The sequence below is a fragment of the Simochromis diagramma genome, unplaced genomic scaffold (assembly GCF_900408965.1).
Source record: "Simochromis diagramma unplaced genomic scaffold, fSimDia1.1 OVJJ01000433.1, whole genome shotgun sequence".
Taxonomy (NCBI): domain Eukaryota; kingdom Metazoa; phylum Chordata; class Actinopteri; order Cichliformes; family Cichlidae; genus Simochromis; species Simochromis diagramma.
Window position 1 is genome coordinate 3680486 of NW_024387031.1, and position 21206 is coordinate 3701691.

At 41.3% G+C, this 21206-nt stretch overlaps 1 protein-coding gene and 1 long non-coding RNA gene across 3 annotated transcripts in view; one reads left to right on the forward strand and one right to left on the reverse strand.

The window, feature by feature from the left end:
- The window catches only part of cplx2 (complexin 2), a 64399-nt gene that overhangs the window by 42231 nt on the left and 962 nt on the right, over positions 1-21206 (reverse strand). The gene's annotated exons all lie outside the window — the stretch shown is intronic.
- Positions 1217-16160, forward strand: LOC120740647. Its single transcript, XR_005697427.1, has 3 exons — positions 1217-1396; positions 8372-8376; positions 16150-16160. It is a non-coding gene; the product is annotated as an uncharacterized LOC120740647 (long non-coding RNA).

The following is a 21206-nucleotide window of genomic DNA, read 5'->3' on the forward strand; positions in this document are numbered from 1 at the left end:
TTATAAGGTTGCTATAACAAAATGTTACAGCTGTGAACATGCTAACTATTATTTGATGTGTGCCGCTAATTCATACAGCAAAAACACAAAGTTTTGCCTTGAAATGATTTGTAAAAATCCGGCTATTTTACCATCTCTCCATAACTGAAGGTTTTAAACGGTAACAGTGTAGAGGTTTCCCCTGAGAAGACTCTAAAGCTCTGAAACGTGTTCACCGCACACTGAAAGCAGTAGGAAAAAATTCACACAACAAAAACCTTGCAGCAAGGAAAAAAACCAAAAACCATTTGTACACAGGGAAAAAAAAGGCTGAGGTTGAGCTGCACGAGAACAGAAAATAGCTGCAAACCTTTCTTTCGCCCAGTAACCGTACACTTCCTGAGATGAATGTGTCCAAAAACAAGGAGAAGAATGATGACGATGATGCACCAAAATGCAGTGCATGTTCCTCTGCCGCTGTTTATACGGGACAGACGTCCTGAGAGGGGTGGATGCTTCATTATGCATGGACAGATAAGTGGTTTGACTGTCTGCTCGGCTGTGCAGGACAGATCTGGGTTAAAGGCGCTGCTTCTCCAAAGATGCACAGAAACACGTCCACAGATAAAGAACTGTGTTTTCTGCACAGTAAGGTGTCCAATGGAGTCAGTGTTCACACCTCCTGGTTGGTACATGAAAATCAAAAGTCAAGAAGGCCCCAAAGTGAGCAGGATTCATCTTTTGACCAAGAATGCTTCAAAATACATTTTTAAAAATCTAAAAGCAGACCAGCAGCTTTAGCTCTGATCAAAGCGTTCTGATTCGCGTCAATCTGATGCTTGGAATGCCGATCAGGTTTACTGAACCATTTTTATTTTCTCATTCCTCAAAGGAAGAAGGAGATTTGCGTTGATGTACTCTGATACAGTACTTAACTTAGGTGTTCTTTTGGACAGCTCCTTTAAACTTGATAAACAAGTGTCCTCTGTAGTACAGTCTAGCTTTTACCAACTACGACAAATCTCTAAGGCTAAGCATTACATACCGCGAATGGATCTTGAAAAACTTATCCATGCCTTTGTTACTTCAAGATTAGACTAGGGCAACTCCCTTTACCTGGGCCTCTAATCTGCCCTTCTTCATAAACTACAACTTATCCAAAATACAGCGGCACGCCTTTTAACTGGTACTAGAAGGTTTGATTCTATTACTCCAAACCTTGCTCACCTACATTGGCTGCCCATCAAATATCGGATTGATTTTAAGATTTTATTGCTTACATTCGAAATCGTAAATAATATTGCGCCGTGCTATTTAACTGAACTTCTCCGCCTGTATACTCCTAGGAGAGCACTTCAATCATCGAGTCAAACGCTCTTGGTGCAACCTAGGTCCCAGCTGAAAACCAGAGGTGATCGTGCCTTTGCCATTGCTGCACTTAACCTCTGGAAGAGTCTTCCAGCTGATATTCGCGCTTCAGAATCTATTCAATCTTTAAAACACGACTGAAAACTTATTTATTTGATCTTGCATTTTCGATTAGTTAGTGATTTATCAGATGTACACTTTGTACTTTTATTGCATTTGTATGTAATTTTAACCTATTGTGTTACTGGGTTTTTCCAGTTGATATTTCTGTGTTGATTTTACCTAACTTTTATACTCGGAGTGAAATATTTCTTTTAACATAGTACTCCCGGGTTAATTAGTGCTTTGTTTTGTCTGGAAATGTATTTGTACTCTACTATTGCACCGATATGTAATTAATTTTATTTCATATTTTACTATTGAAAAGCACTTTGGTGTACCTCTGGTGTGTGCTATATAAATAAAGTATTGATTGACTGATTGATGTTGATGTGGCTGTTTGAGCCTTAACTTACACACAGTGCAAAGAAAACGTGTCCTACTTCAAATAGTTAGGTAACAGATAAATTTAGACATCTGAAGTTTGTCAAAGTCTATATTTGGCAAACCGCTCCACATCTTTCACATCTCTCAGAGTTGAAATGACTCTTTTCCTTTTTTGGGTTTCATTTTCTTTCTTGTTCCATTTATTTCAACTTTTACACACCATCCTCCACTGATTACACATGCACACAAAATGTTCTGTCAAAGAACAAAACTCCTCTCCATTGGTTATGAAACCCTGTTAGAAATGCAGGAAATAAAGCCAGCCATGGCTGTTTTCTCATGTTGGATTCCAAACGAGTATATGACCAGAATGTAAGAGATAATGAGATGCGTTCGTTGGTATGAACGTGTGACAGATTACTGCTGAATATAAATGCTGTTTGTTTCTTCCTTCAGCTATTTTTCCTGTCAGAGCGTTCACTCTATCCTCCTCCCTCCCGTTTCACTCCATTGGGGTTAAGAGGGCTGTGGTAAGTGGCCGGCAGCATGCTGGGAGGGTGGGTGGCGATGCTGTGTGGGTGGGAGGTTTGTTACGCCTGCCAACTGCTCGAGTGATGAATGCTGCTGAGAGAGGGAGAGCTGTGCTGGAAAAAGGAAATTAAAAAAAATACTGGACGCTTACATTTACTTTACTGTCAGGAGGATTTCAACTATATTTTTATTGTTTTCCAGTTTTTCCTGTGGAATCACATTTTCTTTGCGGCATCATCTTCAAATATTTTGTTGCTGATATTTGTTATTTAGCAATTTGGGATAAAAAATTAACCTGAAATCAAGATCATCCATGATTTACTGACAGCAGTCTTATTGATTAATACATTTTGCTTTGTGTGGGAGGGGTGTAATCAAGTTACGCCCTGTTAGCTCTTCCAGCGGGTGATTAGCATTAAACACAGAGCTTAAAAACACAAAGAGCAAAGGCTGCGGTCTGACAGAGGCCCCGCATATAGTCGCATTGTTTTTAGAGTGTATATCAGATAATTGCAGAGCTTACTGCACACAGCAGGAAGTCTTGGGAAACTGTATTGAATCCAACACTGAAGCATTTTGTTTAAATGTGCATGCGTGCCAATACTGGTCAACTGCAACATACTTATAAACTGAAGTCTAGAACGATACTTTATGCATTTCAATTAAAATCAGTGATTAAAGTGTTGAGACAGACATCGAGGCTGGCTTCATACAATTTATTTGCACCTATTAGAAACACCAATGCTCAACAAAAACGAGGTAACACCGCTGACCTACCAACAGCTTAACCTGGAATATATCTTCCTTTTACATGTCAGAACCTTCCACCATTACCTTTAGACCCCAAATATGTTATGATATTGCTGGTCTTTCTCTATCAGACTTCATTAGCCCTGGAGGATTCTGACCACAGATGGACAGACAGAGCTGTCCAGAGATGTTGGCAGTGACAACAACATCACAAAGAAACTCTCTTTGTGTGTAATCGTTGTTGATCTTTGAATGAGGTGAATGAGGTACAGTCTTATACAGAGGGCTACACAGGGCTCCATGGTGCGTGGTCAGTGCAGTGTGTATGTGGTTTGTGCTGAGCCCAAATACCGTAACATTCTTTTCACGCCCAGATGTGCTGCATATATCTAAAAGCCATCAGAAGGAAGAACGCTAAAAGTCCACAGAGACCACAGTACAGTGAGATGCAGGAGATTTGACCCCAAATAAATTGTTCATGGAGAGAAAACTACAGCAGCAGAGTTTAGAAAGATGGTGAAATGGATAGCAGTGCGTACAAGTGGCTTCAGTTTGTCCAGATATTAACTGGCACACTTCTCATCATGACTGGAGGTGAAGTCTACACCAGCCTCAACTGTAGAGCATCACGTTGAGTTGGTTCATAATTGATGAAAGCAGATACTCCATCTGGGACAACTCATGGCATCTCAACACAAACACCTGCATGTTCATTTTTTTGTTTTTCTCGCAGGTGCAGAGATTAATCAGATCATTTAAGAGCTGCTGTGGACGGGAGGTGCAATTAGAGCATCCTGAAACTGTTTTAAGACTTGAAAAAGTTTTTCAAATCTTCTCGATTATGTATCAATAAAAACAACAAGAGCGTCTCCAGTGTTCTCCATATGCATCCACTCCACTGTCCAGACCATGTACAGAGATCTAATTCTAATTCATGACCTATTTCTGTTCTAGGCCTCGTACGGTGAAACGAGACACTACAGTCACGCTGCCAACATTGTGCTGAACAGTGTAGCGGGGCCAAGTTTTGCCCCATTTCCTGTTACAGACTTGCAGTGTGAAGAGCACCATGATAAGCACAGTGACAGCTGTGTGTTAAACACAACTTTAGAGGCCTCAGAGCAGCGGCAGCTCGCCAGAGCAGGCTAATGCCCGCATACATGAAGACTTCCTGTGCAAAACACAAAGAGAGGACAATGAGTGCAACTGAAAAACCCAGCATAGCGTTTCAGCAGGACTTTGGTCTGAATATACTGAAGGCGGTCAGCTGGAATTGAGCAAAATGGCTTTGCTTCGGCGTGGACACAGTGTGGACCAGGCACAAGTTATTTAACTGAGAGATGCGAGTGCAGTTAATTAGGTTGGGATTGCGGACAGTGATTGATTACATGGCTGATTGAACAATAAATCGGCGTGTTTTCTGAGGGGTGAGATGAGGGGCTCTGTGAAGCCGAGGTCTAAGTGCGGAGACCAAAGAGACGGAGAAACCCTAAAACTGATGTGGTTCTGAGAAAAAACAAAAATAATGAGTTGAAAAATTACTTTTCCCTGCCGTTTCTTTATTGAGCCAGTTTTGTAAGAGAAAATAAAAAATAGGAATTTGTGAATTAGAAAGAAATTTTGTCATTTTTACATGAAAATGTCTTTTCAGTTCATTGGACCATTTTAATTCTAGTCATATCTCACTCATTTTAAACTACATTAAAAATCTGAGTCAAATAATGTAGTTTTTAAAAAAAATACAATTGAATTCAACACCTATACACACAGTCAACATTTTTTCCCTTTAAGACCCAGTCTTACGGATTAAAATGGATAATAATAAAAGAAAGTCATCCAGATGATTTTCAGCCTTTGACTCCACCACAGCAGCAAAGAAGACATCAAGGTGAAGACACCACGTCAGAGTGAAGCAGTAAAATGCACTGAGAGCGCTCCGTCTCTTCACCCTCCCTCCTGGTGCACAAGCTGCTTTTTCTCCCAAGTCAGCCAGAACTGTCGCCCATTGGCAAACGCTGACACGGTGAACCACGGCAACAGGTGCCAAAGGGTCGTTGCCAGGGCAACAGAGGCAATTTGCATCAGCCAGTAGATAAGCGTTAAAGGAAGGAAGACATGCAGGCTAAGTTTAAGAAGCAAACTGCATCTGCTGCCACTTGTGGGCCTCAGACAACACCAGGACGAATGTGATTAGCTGATGCATGCAGGGCTACATAACATTTATGTGACAGCTCCACCATCCACCACAGCCCTGACATGTGAATGTCATTTCATTCGATCCTAATATAGGGAGTGCAGAATTATTAGGCAAATGAGTATTTTGTCCACATCATCCTCTTCATGCATGTTGTCTTACTCCAAGCTGTATAGGCTCGAAAGCCTACTACCAATTAAGCATATTAGGTGATGTGCATCTCTGTAATGAGAAGGGGTGTGGTCTAATGACATCAACACCCTATATCAGGTGTGCATAATTATTAGGCAACGTCCTTTCCTTTGGCAAAATGGGTCAAAAGAAGGACTTGACAGGCTCAGAAAAGTCAAAAATAGTGAGATATCTTGCAGAGGGATGCAGCAGTCTCAAAATTGCAAAGCTTCTGAAGCGTGATCATCGAACAATCAAGCGTTTCATTCAAAATAGTCAACAGGGTCGCAAGAAGCGTGTGGAAAAACCAAGGCGCAAAATAACTGCCCATGAACTGAGAAAAGTCAAGCGTGCAGCTGCCAAGATGCCACTTGCCACCAGTTTGGCCATATTTCAGAGCTGCAACATCACTGGAGTGCCCAAAAGCACAAGGTGTGCAATACTCAGAGACATGGCCAAGGTAAGAAAGGCTGAAAGACGACCACCACTGAACAAGACACACAAGCTGAAACGTCAAGACTGGGCCAAGAAATATCTCAAGACTGGTTTTTCTAAGGTTTTATGGACTGATGAAATGAGAGTGAACCGTTCGATACAGTGCTTTCGGTTCGGTACGCATATGTATCGAACAATACAACATTTGTAATTTATTTTATCAATTTTCCTTCTGACGATGCTGTCTGTGTTGAGCGCTCAGTGAATCTGTGTTCGACTACTCCGCCTAGGCTGCACTGTCGAGCGCAGATCCACTGAGCGCTCAACACAGACAGCATAGTCAGAAGGAAGAGAGCAGGGCAAGCTAGCGAGACAGAAGTTAAGCTCTACTTGCAACAGGCAAATTGAACCTCATTCAGATCTGGCGTTTGGAATTATTTTGGTTTTCATGTGACGTATGACCCTGAAGGTAAGCGAGTCATGGACTAAAGTAAAACAGTATGTTGGATGTGCCATGCAATGCTCAATTACATTGGTGTGAACTAGTGTGTTAGCACAGTTAGCTCGTTAACGTGTTTGCTGTCTAGCCCCATGCACGGAGCGATCGGCGGTAGCTCGTTAACGGAGATTTGCCGTGTTGTGGCGTTAAGGTCATTTCAACGAGATTAACCTGAAAGCACTAGTGGGAACACAACGAATATGACTGCACATTTACGCCGACATCATCCTAGTGCAAAGACAAGTGGAAGCAGACAAAAAAAAGCAAGCATGCTACTAACTTTAGCCGAGTCATTTAGACAGCTGTTAGCACATGATTCTCCTTATGCTGCTGAGAATATAGCCCAGAAGAAGCGGATAGTATAGCTTTTATTTTGGAAAGAGACATTTCTCTGTAGTAAACTCTCTTTTCCAAAGATGAGTGATTCCTCAATCAGATACAGGGCTTGCAATATCGCTAGCCCGACGTCCCGGAGCTAGCAATTTTTTCAGTCGGGCTACCAAAATCTATCTCTGCCCTGCCCGTCGGGCTATTGTAGGAAAAATATATGTCAATGCTTTTGCATTCTTTCAGAAATGTAGCTGGGTAATTATGTCATTGGCATCGGTGAGCCACTGTCAATATGTGACATATTGAAGTCGCGTTTGAATTTGCGCTTGTTTTTTTGCTTTCACTTTGCAATCGTGCGAACTGTGTATAGTGAGCGACAGCACTGATCTGTGAGTGATGATAATTTGTGCACCAATTCCTCTGACATCGTCTTATTAATCGTTAGCTTACTATGCAAACATGACAAGTGAAATCTCCCGCAGCTTAAACATGTGAGAGGTTGATCGCGCAGAGAATCGCTGAGCTTATATGAGTGAGCGTGTAAAAGCATTTCAGTTCTGCTGAGCCAAATAAGACAGGTCAGGGTGAAGAAGTGACAGCCAAAGAAAAGCTTACCACAAAACGGAGAAGTTATGACAAATCAGACTATAAGGCAAAAAGAAAGTGCAGCTTTATGGTTTCATGGACAAAAGAATTTCTGTGGCTGCAATATGATGAGCTAAATAACCAGGGCTGCACATAAGTGGTCCGCAGGTGCGCATTCGCTGTCAAAATAAAAAACACGCACAAGGGTTAGGGTTAAATTTAAAAACTGTACTTTTGAGTTAAAATATATATTTATAATTTTAATAAATGACAAATTAAAAAGGCATGAACATTTTTTTGTATCGAAAAAATATCGAACCGTGACACCAAAGTATCGAACCGAACCGTGAATTTTGTGTATCGTTGCACCCCTAATATATATATATATATATATATATATATATATATATATATATATATATATATATATATATATATATATATATATATATATATATACATATATATATACACATACATACATACATACATACACACACAGAAAGGAATTGGCAAGAATACCAGAGGCGCAAAACACCAGCTACTGGTAGACAGAACAGTCAGCCGAGACTGCAAGACCAGACTGACCAACCTGTGCACTGCCTGGATTGATTACAAGAAGGCCTATGACTCAATGCCCCACAGCTGGATACTGGAATGCCTAGAATTGTACAAGATCAATGGGACCCTAAGAGCCTTCATCAGGAACTCAATGGGGATGTGGCGTACAACACTAGAGGCCAACTCCAAGCCCATAGCACAAGTCACCATCAAGTGCGGGATCTACCAAGGAGATGCTCTGTCCCCACTGCTGTTCTGCATAGGCCTGAACCCCCTCAGTGAGATCATTAACAAGACTGGCTACGGATACCGACTATGGAACGGAGCAGTTGTCAGCCACCTCCTGTACATGGATGACATCAAGCTGTATGCCAAGAGTGAACGAGACATCGATTCACTGATCCACACTACCAGGCTATACAGCAATGACATTGGAATGTCGTTCGGACTGGAGAAGTGTAGTCGGATGGTAACAAAGAGAGGGAAGGTAGTCAGAACTGAGGGGATTGAACTACCAGAAGGCAACATTGCAGACATAGAGGACAGTTACAAGTACCTGGGGATCCCGCAGGCGAATGGGAACCATGAAGAGGCCGCTAGAAAAGCTGCAACCACCAAGTACCTGCAGAGGGTCAGGCAAGTCCTGAGGAGTCAGCTGAATGGTAAGAACAAGATCCGGGCCATCAACACGTACGCCCTGCCCGTGATCAGGTACCCTGCTGGGGTAATAGGCTGGCCAAAGGAGGAGATAGAAGCCACTGACATAAAGACAAGAAAGCTCCTTACCATGCATGGAGGGTTTCACCCCAAGTCCAGCACCCTGAGGCTATACGCTAAGCGGAAGGAAGGGGGCCGGGGACTGGTGAGTGTCAGCACCACAGTCCAGGATGAGACAACGAACATCCAAGAATACATTGGGAAGATGGCCCCAACTGACCGAGTGCTCAGTGAATACCTCAGGCAGCAGAAACCCAAGAAAGAGGAGGTAGACGAGGAACCATCATGGAAGGACAGGGCCCTGCACGGTATGTACCACCGGCAGATAGAGGAGGTGGCTGATATCCAGAAATCCTACCAGTGGCTGGACAAAGCTGGACTGAAAGACAGCACAGAGGCACTAATCATGGCAGCACAAGAACAAGCTCTGAGTACAAGATCCATAGAGGCTGGGGTCTATCACACCAGGCAAGACCCCAGGTGCAGGCTGTGTAAAGATGCCCCAGAGACAATCCAGCACATAACAGCAGGGTGCAAGATGCTAGCAGGCAAGGCATACATGGAACGCCATAACCAAGTGGCCGGCATAGTGTACAGGAACATCTGTGCCGAGTATAACCTGGAAGTCCCGAGGTCAAAATGGGAGATGCCCCCAAGGGTGGTGGAGAATGACCGAGCTAAGATCCTGTGGGACTTCCAGATACAGACGGACAAAATGGTGGTGGCTAACCAACCGGACATAGTGGTGGTAGACAAACAGAAGAAGACGGCCGTAGTGATCGATGTAGCGGTTCCGAATGACAGCAATATCAGGAAGAAGGAACACGAGAAGCTGGAGAAATACCAAGGGCTCAGAGAAGAGCTCGAGAGGATGTGGAGGGTGAAGGTAATGGTGGTCCCCGTGGTAATCGGAGCACTAGGTGCGGTGACTCCCAAGCTAGGCGAGTGGCTCCAGCAGATCCCGGGAATAACATCGGAGATCTCTGTCCAGAAGAGCGCAGTCCTGGGAACAGCTAAGATACTGCGCAGGACCCTCAAGCTCCCAGGCCTCTGGTAGAGGACCCGAGCTTGAAGGATAAACCGCCCGCAGGGGCGTGCTGGGTGTTTGTTTGTTTTTTATATATATATATATATATATTTTTTTTTTTCTTTTATTTATTTTTTTTTTTTTTAATATGGAAAAAGTATCTGAACCTAAATTATCAAGGTCAGCCAGAGTTTGTGTGTTTAGCACAAGGATTACTTGCATTATTGAAAACCTTGGCCGTGTTTAGCATAACTGTAACAGTATATTAAAGCAAATGAGGAAAAGCATAATAAAACTGCTGTTAGATAATCAAAACTATGAGTTTGCATTTTTAAGCAGAAAGTAAGGGGGTCAAAGTGACGTCACATCACACTGACCCCGAGCCCACTACAAGTCCATTAAATGTCTGAGTGGTCATTAAAAAGCAATAAATGTGAAAATGTTTTACAGTGAGTCACCTAATGGGAAACAAAGTGAAATCTATCACAGGTGTGAGACTCGTAATGAGCCAGGGAGGCATCGATGACTCATACAGGTTTTAGAATGAGTCATCAATTTAGAGCCGCTGCACAGCGCATCTGTCTAGGTACGAAGAGACAGGCAGGTAGACTGGGATAATCAGAAAAGCAGGCAGATGTGTCGAGGGACAAACAGACCAGACGATGTGTCGCTTAGCAAACTGATACATTGAATGAATATCAGCCGAAGCAGCTGACAGGCAGTCACACTGATATACAGATAATTAGGTATTGACAGGGAACAAGGGATCAAGTACAGCCAGATGGGAAAATGATGACTGTTTAAGGAGCACGTTGCCAAAAAAAAAAAAAAAAAAGAAACTCAAACAAAGCACCCAGAAATGCTGATGTGAAGCAAAATGTCTTATTATTCTGTCGTCTAGATTTCCTTGAGACTAATGTGTGCAAGAGCGGTTTAAAAAAATCTGATAAAAGTTTAGTTATTGGATTTAACTGAACGCCAACATACAAAAGCACAATTTATTACTAATTGTTGAAATATATTACGCGATGAGCACAAAGACAGTGTGAGGAAAGTGCCTTAAGAAAGTCAGTGAAGCCATAAAGGGATGTTGGTAAACTTCTGAGGACTAGTCAGATCCAAAATGAAGATACAGACTGTCATGGTCCTGGGTTGCTGATCCAGTGCTGTGTGTTTATGGACTAATCATTATGGTGTTTCTAGAGTGACTCATATTTCCTAGTTTAGTTTTTCTTGTTGTTTATCCCTAGTGGTTCTGGTTTTGTCTGCAGTGTTTCCTGTGCTTGCCAGTCTTGTTGTCTTGTCCTGTCCATTATAGTCTTCGTCTCTGTGTTCTGTCTTTAGCACACTCCTTAACGTCTCTCTCTCTCCTCCTCTGTCTCTCCTATTGATAAGATTTATTTTGAAGCTACCTTGTCTCAGGTGTATGTTCAGTTTTGCTTCCCCTGTTCCATCAGTCAGATTTGTTTCTGCTGTGTTTCCACTTGTGTCCCATCCTCTTGTTATCCCGTGTATTTAAGTCTCTAGTTTATCACTGTTCCTCGTCACCTCAGCAGTCTTCATGTCCTCCTGCTGTGTGCTTCATGTTTTGCAGCCTAGTTACCACGCCAGGAGTTTATTGTTTTGTGCTTTGAGTTTGTAGTTCTCAGCAATAAAGCTGATTAAGTTCATGTTTCATCTTTGGAGTCCTGCATTTGGGTCCAGCCTCTGCTTGCCACACAGCCAGACCCTGACACAAACTGCAGTGAGACACAATAGCAGAGTGGAGATAGCAGTGCTCAGATGAAGCAGAAATTAACCTCTATCAATATGATGGAAAGAAATAACCAACTTTACCACATGCTGACGGTCTTCTACTAAATATGTTGAAAGTCTTCGATGGGCAAACCTTATGTCATTACACTGGAGCTTCATCCACAACAGCCAGAAGTGTAACAGTGTGTGTGTGTGTTTGTGTTCCTGTCTAGCTATCTTTGTGAGGACCGAAATCTGCATTCTACTATACTTGTGAGAACCAACAGTCACTTGTGAGGACATACTCACGATATAATCGATATAATGTTACATTATAATTATACTTGTGGAGCCGCAAGTTTGCCTCTCTTTCGTCCACTTTTGTTTCTACGCAACATTACTCGGCCTCGCCTCTCCTTCACTGAACACAACTCCCCCTCCCCCATCGCTTCACCTGCAGGCAACGACAAGATGGACACGGCAAATCTCCACTAATGAGTTACCGCGGATCGCCCCATGCGTGGTTTATGTGGTACACGGTGCTCAGCAATCTGTCAAAAAATGTTTTAGTACGACTTTGCTGCTGCACCGCTTGATGGCTCCAGACTACGGCTACCGTAGTCGCGGAGTAATATGCGAAGTAATACGCGGAGTAATACGTACAGTGCATCAACGTAATATTACTGTATTGTGTGTGTATAAGGACCATAAATGGCACCTGTAAGAGACGTGGTTACGAAGCAGATTTCAAACTCAAGGCTGTCAGTCACGCAGTAGAATTTGGGAATATAGCAGCTGTGAAATCTGTCTTTGTTATTATGCTCAGCGTCTGTTAGTTTACATTTTGACTGCACAGTTGTGAGCTTTTTGTTATGCACAAAAACAACATTGTTTTCTTTTATTTATGGAGAATTATTATTTAATAAATGATGATATTATTTTTTTGAGTAATTTCTTCATGTACATCTACGCTGTATGTTAATAAAAGTGCCTGTGTGACATCTGGTGTGTAAAAAAGATTTGTATGTGTAAAAAAGATTTGTGCGTGTGTCAAAAAAGATTTGTGTGTGGACTTAGCCAAAAAAAAACCCTGCAAGTTACAAGTACGAATTTTGACCCTATTTTTCTTCCTTTAAGCTGATTGGTCAATGTCATGTCAATCACAAATTAAACAATCCAATCAGAGAACAGATGGGTTTGGCTGTCGGAGGGGCACTTCTTTGAACTGCAGGTCCTTGAAGGGTAATCTCTATATAAATATCCGATAGCAGTTAGGTCCCCTTACTTTCAGCAGCTGTTGAAAGGATAAAGTTGTGGTATGTCAGTGGTTAGAAATACCATTATTACTTTAGGATTAGTTTAACACAACGTCAGGGCTGACCCGGGACCATTGCTGTGAGTCACAGTGCGCAGCATAAAAGTCCTTTCACATCGGACGCAGGATGTGCTGCTAATGCTAATTGCTAACTAAAAGCAAAGGATCCAGAATTTGTTGCGCTGGCTGCTGGGCTCTGTGGGTTTTTGCAGCAGCTCTACCTGTACTAGATGCACCTGCTCCTTGTCGTTTTTATCTCTGACTTTATGTCCTCTACAAGAGTTTCTGGGTTTTCTTGCTAGTTCTTCAAATGTTCAATAAAAACATGTATGCTAATTCATAACGAAGAAAGCTTTGTAATGAAGACTGTCATTTCCAAAACACTGCCCCCCCCCCTGCGGTCCGCAGCGCTGTTGAAAAGGCTGTGGAAGTCCCTGTATTAAACACGTAGTCTTGTGACACAAAAATCACCAAACTCGGACGACCACAGACTGTTTTCCTTCGTGGTGATGAAGGAAAACGCTGGGTTGGCATGTAAAAGGGCATTTATTCCCTTCAAAGACATGCAGTTCAAAAAAAGCGCCCCTCCGACAGCCAAACCCATCTGTTCTCTGATTGGATTGTTACATTTGTGATTGACATGACATTCACCAATCAGATGAAAGGAAGAAAAATAGGGTCAAAATTCGTACTTGTAACTTGCAGGGTTTTTTTGGCTAAGTCCACACACAAATCTTTTTTACACACACACAAATTCTTTTTACACATACAAAACTGATTTACAAGTACAAAATATTTATGACCACATTTTGAGCCCATAGAGCGAGCCTCTCGTGTCTGACTGTGCCTGCTGTTTGTAAGGTCTCGGGTGTTTGCGTGCTCTACATTTGTAAGGATTCAGGGGTTTTATTGTAATTTCAACACATGAATTCACTCGATGTGAAACTACATTTAGCACTCAGATACTGGCTAAGGCCATCAAGAGCAAGAAACACATTTACAGTGTGACTATAAATAAGAAACATCCACAATGGGCTGTACATTTGTTAAAAACATCAGAACTAGAAAAAGAAAAGGAAGATGTGTCACTGAAACTAAAAATGCCAAATCAAACGTGTGGAGCTGCCTGCTGTGGTGCCCCCTTGTGACAAAGAAGCAGCTGACAGTAGTAGTAGTAGTAGTAGCATGTGCCCGTTCGAAACTTTATACTGTTCAAGCAAAACAATTTGAACTGCCAACTCTTTTGGGTAGTGACCTCCAAAAACATCAATAAAACTATGAAAAAAGGGGCAAAATGTCAAATAAAGTGTTTTAGGTTTGCACACCTATCCTTTCTTCATCTCATCAAATCAAAACAAATTTATATTGACTAAACAAAAATAGTCCCGCTGATAAAGGTACGTTAGTTGAATAGGGCTAGTTGTTCTAAAATTTTGATTTCAAGGACTTGTTTGTATTTTTTTAAGTTTCTATAATGCTCCTTCATGTCCAGCCAGCATGATATATAGAAGAAAAGAACATTTTGAGGCTAAATGAAACCTTATGCCAAACAAGCTAACAAAATCGTAAATAATTTAAAAAACTGCAAAAATGTGAAGACAGACTGGATCGGGACAGAAAGCAGAAACAAGCTCCAAACTTACGTTCCATTAATGCCACGGTGCTGCCTCTGAAAAGGTCACCTGGTTTCAGACCACTGAGTCATGAATGAAGCCAAATGAAACGGCAAAAAGTTGACTACCCTGAAAATCATCACAGGAGAACAACAAGGTCAATTGTGAGCTGAACGTCTATCCTGGCACTCGTATCTATGCTTCTTATTTCCATGTGACAGCATCCCTAACTGTCCCCCGGGTGGTGTTAAGCTAGTATCCAACCCTCTCGCAGTAGTTCAGGCTCAGTCGAGCCAGGCGCAGACTGAGCCTCATCAGAGCTCAGCATGAAGCATCAGTTATCTGCATAACATTTCAGAAAGATTAAAAACACTCCATCCAGCCACTATCAGCCCCTGAAAACAGATGGATTAAGTGTCCACGTCAGAGTATGCTGTGTGTGTGAAATTCACTTTAAATTAAATAAAGTTACTTTCATACCACTGAGCTGAATTTTCAGCATATCTGAAGCTTTGGCGCAGCCAGTGTTGGCACGAGGAAGGCCTCCGAGTGTCCTTTCTCACAAACTTGGACCGCTTTTGCATGCCTGATCTCAGCAGGGTTACTCCTGCTACAAAGCATTAGTTTTCATTAATTATTTTCCTAATTACCACAGTAAATCATGTCCACAGATATGATCACAGCTTAGCTGCTTCAAAAGGTGTATTTTTCTAGCTTACAATCAAAATAACCCAAGAGCAATGTTCCCTCCAAGCTGCGCGCGCAATTGCGCACTGCTGGCACTGTCTCTGCGCACAGAAAATCTGCATTGCGCACAAAAAAAATCTAACCTGAATTGAAATTAAAATTAATACTTTAACAATTCTGTTTTGCAGTGTTAGTCAGTAAGTGACTGGCTGCTCCCGTATGGGATTAGAACGATGCCACCTTATCCCATAGTCCAGCCAATGATGTGATTCACATTCGTATATACGCAGCTAATCAACGTCGACAGGCTATGACAGCGTCCTTATGTGTCGACAACAGTGTTTTAGCTAGCAAAGCAGTGTGGCTGATGTGGAGTGAAGCCACGTTAATGACAACGTGTACAACCATTGGAGATGTGAGCAAGACAGACGGAACAATTGACGGGACACAATAGCAGAAGTGTGGACTTTATACCTGTTTTTAAATTGTGTTGATAGGCCACATAAAACCAGAGTCAATAGTCAATAGTTTTGTTGTGTGTGTCAGAACAATGAGGTGACTGCTGAATGTTACAGGTGTTACAGGAGTGACACATCTCCTGTTGTCAGGCCTGCAGGTATCAGGCTGTTGTTCTCCTTTATCTCATAGTGGACAGAAATTATTTTTTGGAGTGGCACAAATAATTTGTGTGGTATCAAATTTGATGCAGAACAGCTGATTGTTCTGTAAATAGTTTGAAATGTTTATTTTAAAAAAACGCTTTGGCTGCATTTTTAGGTAAACAACTGCAAAAAAACATTGTTGTTTGCATAATTCAGTTACTTTTTTGAAGAAGTACTATATAATTGCCCAAAATTGGTCTTTATATACTGTATTTTGCAGACACAGAGTTACAGGACTCTCTCCCAGACCACAGACTCATAATACAAGTCAGAGCTGTATAAAAAAAAAAAAAAGTTGTTTTTTTAAAATTGGACTTCAAGTTATTTTTACTTCCAATAGTGTTAACATACTACACAGGTCATGAACAAGATTTTTTTTAAATTTTCATTGTAAGTGGGCTAAAGCAGTTAATTAAAAGTAGTCTAACACAAATGTAAATGCTGTAATTTGATTATTCTAATAGACCATGTAACTTGGATGGATTCAATGCTGGCATTACCACAGCGCACACGTCTAATGTCGCTCACAGTGATCCAAGGGACCGCTCAGGGAGTTTGTGTGTTCGCTCAGACACATGAAAAATTAGAGGGAACATTGCCCAAGAGTCCTTTTGCTGACACACAGTGAAGGAAACTGGAATTTCATCAAAAATGTGAAGATCTGAGGCAATGGAAATGAAAAACAGCACTTTCCTAGTCTCAGTGAGACATGTTTGTGCACATGTTTATTAGTACTTTTAGTGCTTTATCATTCTCACACCTACGGCCAATTTCAAATCCCCAGTCCTCACAGCTCCTCACCTCAGAGCTGAGAGAATTTTAACTTTGATCCACTAAAGTTTCTGTTTCTTTTGTCACTACAAGCTGCTGAATGTCACATATATTCCATGTTCTCTGGTCACTACAAAGAAGCTAATCCTTTTCTGCTGGTCACTCCTCGGTCTTTTAGACTGTCAGAGAAAACCAGGACACCCGGAGAAAACCTGTGCAAACACATGCAGAAAGGCCCCAGAGAGACTGGACCACAGAACATTCTTGTTATGAGGTCACATTGCCAACCACTGCACCTCTGCCCCACCCAAGAATAATATACCTTTCAAAAGGTATAAAAGTACTTATTAAACCTGCTTAATCATGGGATGCAGGATAGACAAAAACAGTTCACTGTCCTGAATATCACTTTGATAATACTGACATTCCTGTTTAAAAATCGCTGATTATAGCCTTCAGCTTTTGAGTTTACTGGTCCAAACAACTTACAAAAACAAAGTGGGAATACTGCATGCTGTGTGCATGGAAATCTACTGGCAGTGAAGACTTTACTTACACTATAAAGCAAACGCTATCAAACTCTGGCCTATAAACACCCATAACATGCTGCTGTCATCACCCTCTTATGATGATTGTGGACTTCACTGCAAACATGCTGTGTGAAAGCATTATAGAAAACACATTTAGCACCCTTTATGGTGAAACTGCACTTCTCAGCAGTGCAGTCAGATCAGGCAGCTGTTTGTCGAGACATGAAGAAAAGAAAAACTCATCAGGAGAAATATACGGTGAAGCACGGCGGCGGCAGCATCATGCTATGAGCTATTCTGATGAAAATGTTAATTTAGATTCTTGGCAGTGCAATAATAATACTCTCAGATGTGGTGACCATTAATTGATCGACTGAATTTATTTACATATATGACTTACTCTCAGATTCTGACCTATTCTCTTCCAGTGTTCCCTTCATCACAGCTGGTGTCCTGATGTTATTTTTTGTATGCTGCCATCCACACATAAGGCAAAAAGGCAATGAATGAATACAGCGGTAAATTGAGCCACAAACACAGACACAATGTTTTCAGCACTTAAACTTTTTGAGTAGTCACTTATTTGTACTAGAGAGCGAAGGAAAAGTGAGAGATCTCACGGCGTGAAATCTGTGAGATTCTCTCTAAATAAAGAACTCTGAGTGAAGGTATTGTAGTGCACAGCTGGCTACAAATATTGCATCTTTTATGAAGACTCTCGGGCATGCAGTCACTCCTGCAGAGAAGCTCCTGTAGAGTGACAGCACAACAAAAAGCACACACACACACACTCTCTCACACACAAACTGAATTGTTCTTTATACAAATACTCAGAGCGTCACAGATGAAGGTTTCTACCAGTAGTGATTAACCACGACCATAATTATTTTGAATTTTGGTGAAATGTAGAGTGCATATGCCAAATATTTTTGTTAGTTGTTAGAACTTCTGTTAGTCATACTGGATTTTAGACAATAATAAGTCATTTTGAAGAATTTAGACGATCTTCAGCTGATGAACCTTGTGTAAATGTGATTTACCTCACTCTAGCAATCACAGCCTCAACACAGACCTCAATAACAGAGATTGTCTATCATGCAACATGTTGGGTAAACATGCTAATAAATATAAATGCAATATTTTTATTTGTGCACAGATTTCTGCCATGACATGAAACATCATATTTAATGGGCTGTGACTGACTCTGGCTGCCTCATGTGGTGGACTGGCAGCCTGTCCAGTGTACACCGTGCCTCAGCTGACATATCCCCACCCACCCTGTGACCATAAACATAGTGTTTCAGGAAGAAAGGATCCCTGATAATGCTAATGTTAGCACAGCAGGGCGGTGTTTTGCCGGTGCAGGCAGCTGCCATCTTCCTATTTTCAGAGCTCAGTCGTTCTTTTTCGTGTTATATTTATTTCATCTTAACTGACTTGTTAAACCTTTAAAATCGAAATATCTGAACTACATGAGATCCTTAACAGGGCAGCATAGTAACATCACTGCCAAAGAGCACTGAAAGTGTGATTACAGAGGAATGCAGACATGTAAAACAAGTGACATAAAGTGTGATGTCCTTTACATTATTTTCAGTAACATTTTATTTGTCGAAAAACTGAACAAAATTCACACAAACAGCTTTTATAGTGATCATGCATCCAGAGTGACTAACGTGAGATAATGGCCTATCAGCGCAGTGATAGAGGTCTGTTTGTGGCAACAGTGGGGTGACAGACAGAGCGAGAATGCCAACACGCCGGGCAAATTTTTTCTGTGCAGCTGTCACTCAAACGTCTCACAGCTCAGGAGCACAAAGCCAGCGATGCTCGGTTTTATTCAACTGTTGAACACTGGCTGATTTTCTTTTGTGAGAACAGAAAAGCAATGCAGTGCTGATCATGGAAATGCATTCTTTTATACGCACACTTACGGGATCAATGCAGAATAGACAGCAGATCATTCTCCTCACCTTGACTGTCTGTGATGTGTGTTTTTAAGATTGCGTTCTGACTCCGGGACTGCTGAGTGATCATCGTCAATAAAAGAGAGCGAGCTGTAGAGGCACCAGTGCAAGCCAAGGCCATAACTTGACCTCCAGCCTCCTTTGCATTGGTTCAGATAGATCAGGTAGTTCAGGTATCTCATCAATCCAGAAAATACAATGAAATACATTTTTACTCTTTGTTGTGTTTTTAAGTAAAAAAATAAACGATTAAAGCAGGAAAAATAAATGTTACTGCTAGCATACCGTTTACTGGAGGGGCTGTAACTTTTAAGTCCTTTAGCATGTAAGATTTTTGGTATTTACATATAATAAGAAAACTGAATTTTCAAGAATCAATTAAAGTAAATTAAGATAAGTAGTAAGTTAAGTTAAATCATACAAACCTAAGTATCCACATTATATCCAATATATGAATAAAATTACAGGTTATTAGAAATCAGCTTTCCAACTGAGCAAATGACTCGCATGCACAGTTACAGGCTCTCATGGGTTACATGAAATGCATAATGATACAGGACACGTGTAAAGATATTATTTCAAAAGTAAATCCTGTAAAAAGTACTTTTCCGATGCCAGCGTCTCTCTGTTTCACGGGATCTGTCTAGTGGCACAAGTTTTTTCCTGATAGCAAAAAACTATCAAGATACTGAAAACAAGGGCACTTCCACCCCCCATATATTGCATGAGAGCATACATATATTGCATGCACTCATGCAATATATGTATTTTTCTGTAAAAATGTGACCCTAACTTCAATAAATACTTTTAAAATAAATAAATGAGATACAAGGTGTTCTCTGGAAGTATAAGCATAAGTATAAGGTCTGCTCTGTGCAGCTGGAGAAGAAGCTGAATGATAATGATAACTGCCACACTGACTAGAACACCGACACATGAGACAGGAAGCGCTGGGGCGCTCTGGTTAGCAGCAGCTAAACTTTTAAAACAAGAGTAATCCCTACTGCTATTCAATCATACAGTTTATGTGAATGGATGAAAAAATAGGAATAAAAACATCAAAATGAGGTACCAGAAATACTGGAGGGTGTATGCCTACCTTGATGTATAAAAAAGGCTGTTCGTGTTGGTGGATAACAAGCCTGACTCTTGTCTGATAAGTTAATTATTGCAGCTCCTGAAGGATTAAGGTGGAAACATTGTTTTTGAACAATACATCTGGATTTAACTCAGATTAAATGTTCTCTCCAAAGGTGGTTGTGGGATTTTTTTTGTCCAGTCCAGGAACTATATGGGTTTAGGGAAGCTCTTTGCAGATACAGCAGAAAGGCGAGATGATGTGATGCCTAACATGTAAATAAATTTGCTGTCAGTTACTCGGATGTGAAGGTGGCACTGTGGCAGCAGAGATTACTGCTCCATCTACGGTTGTGTTTGATATGAATATGTCTGATATGATATGAAACCACATGGGATTTCAAATGGCAAAGCTTTTATCATAATATGTGCTATTACTCAACAGCGTTACATACAGTAGCAGAGACCCAAGTGTCATCTCAGCATTGCAGTCAACACAACCACAATCAGAACAACCACACACGTGTCTGGAGTCACAGCAGCCTGTGGGAGCGCTGGGTGAGACATGACTGCCACCTTTATCTCAGGTGGGCTGACCACAAGAATTCAGATATGCATGCAATCTCACACTTTAATGACACTTACAGTGAGAGTATAAAATTACAATTATACTAAATTCTACACTACAAAAGGTGGTCAAGTGTTTGGCTGCTTGAGAAAAGGTGGATACACAGGAAGTCATCTACGACTGGCTGCTCCAGTCTGCATGTCAAAGTTCATTTTCATTTCAGGCTAATCTATGATGGTAGCTGATATGTATGTGTCATGTAGATTAGTTTTATGTTGAGCTGAAAGACAGTTACGTTTTTACACATTTACTTTCTTTCCCTGTGACAGGGAATATAAAAACATAACAATACAAACATTTAGTTAATGCAGGAACGTCTGAGAGACATTTTACTGCTGAGCTGTTTGTCTGTGGCACACATCGTAAACTAACCCATCCAGGATCAGGCACCAATGAAGGCTCTGACACTGTCAGTGAAATCTTTATCTGAAATAAACGTCGTGCTCAGAGCTGTGGGAGTTGCAGTAACTGTGTCTGTGAGAAGCATGCGGTGGAAACTTGAGTAAATGATCCGCTGCTCTTACGTTTCTACAGGTGATTGGCTGGGTGCCTCACTCATTTCCACACACACCGCCTATCAAACGCTAAT